At 28.5% G+C, this 6,071-nt stretch overlaps 1 long non-coding RNA gene across 1 annotated transcript in view; it reads right to left on the reverse strand.

Annotated features, from left to right (window-relative positions):
• LOC142325526 (uncharacterized) overlaps positions 1-5,085 on the reverse strand; it is a 30,528-nt gene extending 25,443 nt beyond the window's left edge. Inside the window, exon 1 of the long non-coding RNA XR_012756559.1 lies at positions 4,329-5,085. This is a non-coding gene — a long non-coding RNA (uncharacterized LOC142325526). The remainder of the gene's footprint in view (positions 1-4,328) is intronic.
• Between the last annotated feature and the right edge of the window lie 986 nt (positions 5,086-6,071).

Genomic DNA, 6,071 nt, shown 5'->3' on the forward strand with positions numbered 1-6,071 from the left:
GCAGATAAGTGTGAAGAATACAGAACAATTAGTTTAACTAGTCATGCATCAAAAATCTTAACTAGAATTCTATACAGAAGAATTGAGAGGAGAGTGGAAGAAGTGTTAGGAGAAGACCAATTTGGTTTCAGGAAAAGTATAGGGACAAGGGAAGCAATTTTAGGCCTCAGATTAATAGTAGAAGGAAGATTAAAGAAAAACAAACCAACATACTTGGCGTTTATAGACCTAGAAAAGGCTTTCAATAACGTAGACTGGAATAAAATGTTCAGCATTTTAAAAAAATTAGGGTTCAAATACAGAGATAGAAGAACAATTGCTAACATGTACAGGAACCAAACAGCAACAATAACAATTGAAGAACATAAGAAAGAAGCCCTAATAAGAAAGGGAGTCCGACAAGGATGTTCCCTATCGCCGTTACTTTTTAATCTTTACATGGAACTAGCAGTTAATGATGTTAAAGAACAATTTAGATTCGGAGTAACAGTACAAGGGGAAAAGATAAAGATGCTACGATTTGCTGATGATATAGTAATTCTAGCCGAGAGTAAAAAGGATTTAGAAGAAACAATGAACGGCATAGATGAAGTCCTACGCAAGAACTATCGCATGAAAATAAACAAGAGCAAAACAAAAGTAATGAAATGTTGTAAAAATAACAAAGATGGGCCACTGAATGTGAAAATAGGAGGAGAAAAGATTATGGAGGTAGAAGAATTTTGTTATTTGGGAAGTAAAATTACTAAAGATGGACGAAGCAGGAGCGATATAAAATGCCGAATAGCACAAGCTAAACGAGCCTTCAGTAAGAAATATAATTTGTTTACATCAAAAATGAATTTAAATGTCAGGAAAAGATTTTTGAAAGTGTATGTTTGGAGTGTCGCTTTATATGGAAGTGAAACTTGGACGATCGGAGTATCTGAGAAGAAAAGATTAGAAGCTTTTGAAATGTGGTGCTATAGGAGAATGTTAAAAATCAGATGGGTGGATAAAGTGACAAATGAAGAGGTATTGCGGCAAATAGATGAAGAAAGTAGCATTTGGAAAAATATAGTTAAAAGAAGAGACAGACTTATAGGCCACACACTAAGGCATCCTGGAATAGTCGCTTTAATATTGGAAGGACAGGTAGAAGGGAAAAATTGTGTAGGCAGGCCACGTTTGGAGTATGTAAAACAAATTGTTGGGGATGTAGGATGTAGAGGGTATACTGAAATGAAACGACTAGCACTAGATAGGGAATCTTGGAGAGCTGCATCAAACCAGTCAAATGACTGAAGACAAAAAAAAAAAAAAAAAATTAAAAAAGCATATCGTTTGTACTTTCAGTGTAAAATTGGTGATCAGCGTAAGATGCGGGGTCCTCATACAGTATGTACTAATTATTCTGTGTGATTAAGAGAGATCTAATTGTTTTGAGAGATCTTGTATGTTTTTATTGGTATTATTAACAACTGCTTTGTTTGCGGTAACTTCTAACAGATATTATTTGAAATTGAATTGCAATTCAAGCTGTGTTGCAACAATGTCTTCAACACAGTAGTTATTTCATATTTTAAATCTTAGATTGATGTATACATCTCTTTTACTTTACCTTTTCATTGGTCATTGCTCTGTAACCCATAAAATGAATGATAATTTAAATTTTAATAAATTATTTAGCATAGTAGTATATAAATGATAGCAAATCATTTGCTATCATTCAAATCAAATAAATTTTATTACTAGATCAGGATTACACTTGTTTAGATCCATTCCTAACCTTAACGGTCTGTATAATTAATTGTTGAACTTATAATAAATTGTTAATTTCCAAAGAATGTTTTTTCTTTATTGTTATCTAAAATATGCAGACCTATATTGATAATTGTCACTCATTCATAAATATTTGTTAATCAAAACTTGTGCTTTATATAACTTTTAAAGCAGATGAAAAATTTCTTTAATGTTTCTATCGCTCTTCATAATCAATTGAAAATTATGTGAATTGAAATAAAATGGTAAATTCAATAAAAACCTTACATTGTAAATATATAAGGACTCAAAAATAATATTTCATCATAAAAAGGTATTTGTAAATTTGGTTCTCAATAGCAAAATCTAATTTTTATTTATTCTTAATGAATATAAGACATTTAAAATCTCCATAATAATTTATCTCTTAATATTTTTAGATATCTTCTCTATAAATAATCTTTTCTACCTTGAACAAAATGTTTAAATTCTAAACTATTCTCTACTTAAACTTTGTTTGAATCGTGTTTTTTTTAATTCTGAAGTAGATGTAGGAATATATGGAATATTTGACGGGAATAAATTTGAAGAAAACTTGTTTGCAAATAATATCTGAGGACCTTGTATTAGGTCCATTCTCAATACACTTTATTTCATTTTGATGTGGGGTCACGCAAGAAAGCCTGTCTCAGTAAGTTACTATTAGTTTGTTTTAAGTCGCTGTACTTATAACATTTCCTCCTGTCTTTTTACAATGTCTGAAATGACAATTACAAAGGCGTAGATTACTACTGTAGAAAGAACAGTTAATTTAAAATATAGTAGGGGGTATACCAAAATGAAACGACTAGCACTAGATAGGGAATCTTGGAGAGCTGCATCAAACCAGTCAAATGACTGAAGACAAAAAAAAAGTGGCATTGATCCTATATTTAAGCTAGTTTATTAGTATTTCTACTTTATAAGAAAAAAAACTTTGATAAAATAGCTGAAAAAATGTTAAATTTTACAGTATCAACCTTCACTTATTCCACAATTAAATTAAAGTTAATGAAAGTACCTCTTGTATACAAATTGTTTTGGATAATAATAAAGATAAATTTAAATATGAATTGTTGCAAACCCAATTCCAATGATTAATAATATCTGAATCTCCAATATCATTTCTCTGGTATTAATTGTGAATTTAAGTATTGAATTGTAGAACCTTCAATAACCGTGTTTGAGGAGCAAAATATGTTTGAATAACTAACCGCTTCGGTGTAATATCTCAGTTAGGTGTAATTAACCTACATATTAACTTTTCCGGTTCATATTTTGTTGTCAATAAAAGACATTGTCCAGTTGACGATTAAGTATTAATTTTAATAAGTAATGATTATTACATGTTAACATTTAAATAATTTTACATTATTGATAAAAAAGATACATGTTAATGTGTGTGTATGTTGACAGTAAGAGCTCTAAATTTAGGCTGAACAGTACCTTAATAAAAATGAATTACTAATATTATCAGTTGATATGATAGGCTAGCTGAATATTTACTTTTATAAAAGAGTAAGAAGAATGAAACAGTTTATTTATTTATAAGAAATATTAAGTAAATGTCAGCTGTTGATTTGAAATTTGTAACAATTTAATACTTTATCAAGTAGAAGAAATAACTAACTAATAAAGAAGAATTGATACTTGAGTCTGAACACCTATAAACTATAGCAACTAGGATTTCTTTAAATGTTTGGTTAATGGTGCAAGAGAAGATGTCTAATGATCCTAATAACAAACAGTAATAGATTAGGAAAATGTACCACAGCCTAACTTTGAAGTATTGTGTCGGGTTACATGGGAACAGTTTGGTTTGATTAAGGTGGGTTTGTTCTTTTTTTACTATTATCTTGGTAAATAAAAAATAAATTAAAAAGCCTAAAAAAATAGCAATTTTGTAATCTATTGTACAGATTAATTAAAAAGTTGTAATGGCACGAATTTGACATTATTTTTCTAGCTTAGGCAATGTTATTTTACAAACTACAAATATTGCTCGGTAATTGAAATCAGTAAAACTAGAAATTAATTTATCACCGCATCGATGGCAAAGGCGTACTTGTTGTGTTGTATGGAAGATCTGAGGTTCGATTCTTAGCTTGGATCCAGAAAGTAACGAATCTGTCCTAACTTGCGACTAAAGATTTTAAATTATCTAAAATTATAAAATAATTATTTTTAACACATAAAGCAAACTTTGCTTAACCAGTTCGTTTAGACTGTGCAATAATTTTATTTCCTCGATTATTTTATTGGTCGATTAACGTAAAACTTATAACCAGGATAACGAAAAATTTATAAGTCATTTCATTTCTGTTTGTTTATTTTTGGGGTATTATTTTGCCGGTATTAGAATTAGAAAACAATGTTAGAAATGTTTGGCTATACGAATTAGTTAATTTTAATTTATTTTGTATAAATAAGAGTGCAAATTGTATTATAAAATTTATTACGTGATAAGTATGGGTACAATAGGTAAACTATAGTTACAAAAATAATGATACTTATTTTATGCTATATTAAAATAATATAAAATTACTTACCGCAGTCAATGAACTGTGTAATCAACCCGTGATGGCCGCTGGATTCCATACTGCACATATGTAATATCTTTGACGCTCCCCACCACTGCAAATACCGTCGCTCCACAACTAATTTCTCAACTGCCACAGCTAAATAATTATGAAAGTAACGACACCATCTAAAATGTCCTACACTGTAGTTTCATTTCTCATAATAACGATCGACCGACTGACACAGACAGTTTAATATTAAACCTTCCTTTGTTATTGAAAGTAAACACATTCGCATAAGAAATTTTACTATGTTGCATTCTTTTTTCAAAAATGTTCAATGTTATCTGCCTAATCATTTCTCGGATAAATATAACAATAAAAAATATACAATTTATTATTTTTTAATTTCTGAAATTAAAAAAATTATAAAAGACAATTTTATAAGACGCGTGATAGTTACAAACTTGCTTAAATCTGAGTCTTGGTTCAACAAGCGATTTTTTTCAGCATTTTAATAATTATTTTTCTCTCAGATTTGTCACCCCTTTTAAGTCACATAATGTTTGAAATATGGAGATCCGAATAATCGACGTTTTAATAAACAGTTATCTCAGATTATATTTAATTTGAATCATAATTAATCTCTGAATCATCTACAAGAAAATCTCTTAAATAATTCGAATACTACAAGAAGCAATAATTTATGTAAATTTTACGGATAATAAAATATGTAAGTCCGGTTAACTAAGAGGTCGGATGATAAAATCAGTGATTATTTTACTAACTATATTATATAACATAAAACTTAAAATAAACAAAAAAGTTATTAAGTATGATTTTTTTTAACACTACTACAAAAACGACAAATATCAAATAATTTATTGTCAAATGGGGAATATAACATCATTTTAAATATTTTAGAAAAATATATTTTTTTTTTTATAAATAATAGTAAAACTATCGGTATAATATACTGATTCGTTAATAATAAAAAAAAAAAAAAAAAAAAAAAAAAAAAAAATTACCGTAAAAATTAAAAATTTTTTTCATCTCTTACCGGTTATAGCTTTGAAGGTTTATTCTATGTAAATGTTTAAAAAGGTCAAATACGCAATGCAGTGATTTACCTGATGCCTAACTTGGCTGGCAAGGGGCCAAGGGGGAAGGAAAATTCAAGTTAATTGGCAACATAGCTGTCACTAAATATTAGAACTGTGTTTAATGAATACAACCTCCGTATTAAGAATAGGATTCTCTGTATATTATTCGAAGCGAACGGGTGGGGTGTCATAATAATTTTCAGTTTTAGTAAACCACCTTATTTCTTAATAAATAATATATTAAATTATTTTTTATTTGTATACTCACACACGCGCGCACAATTTTAATTATATATAAATACTAAAATATACTATTCTATATAAATATAATTTTTTTCTCTCTTAAAATCTGTTTTAGCTAAACCTTTGTAATTACAAAAATAAAAATTGATAAAATTTACTATTTTTTTTTTTTTTTTATAAACTTCCTTAAATTCTATTGTAGCTCCGCTTCTAACCTACTGAAAAATTATAATTCTCCACAATTAAAAAAATATATATATTAATGAAAAATTATAATCCATAACGACGCCCGATCCATAACGTCGGGCGTCGTTATGGTCGTAAAAAAAATTATAAATTTAAAAAATCGCATGAAAACCACCTTTCATTCATTTACATAAGGTGAACTGACATATGCGAATTTCGCTCGCGCTAGTATGTCGAGAAC

This window comes from Lycorma delicatula, chromosome 5, assembly GCF_047948215.1.
Source record: "Lycorma delicatula isolate Av1 chromosome 5, ASM4794821v1, whole genome shotgun sequence".
In the NCBI taxonomy this organism is placed as follows: domain Eukaryota; kingdom Metazoa; phylum Arthropoda; class Insecta; order Hemiptera; family Fulgoridae; genus Lycorma; species Lycorma delicatula.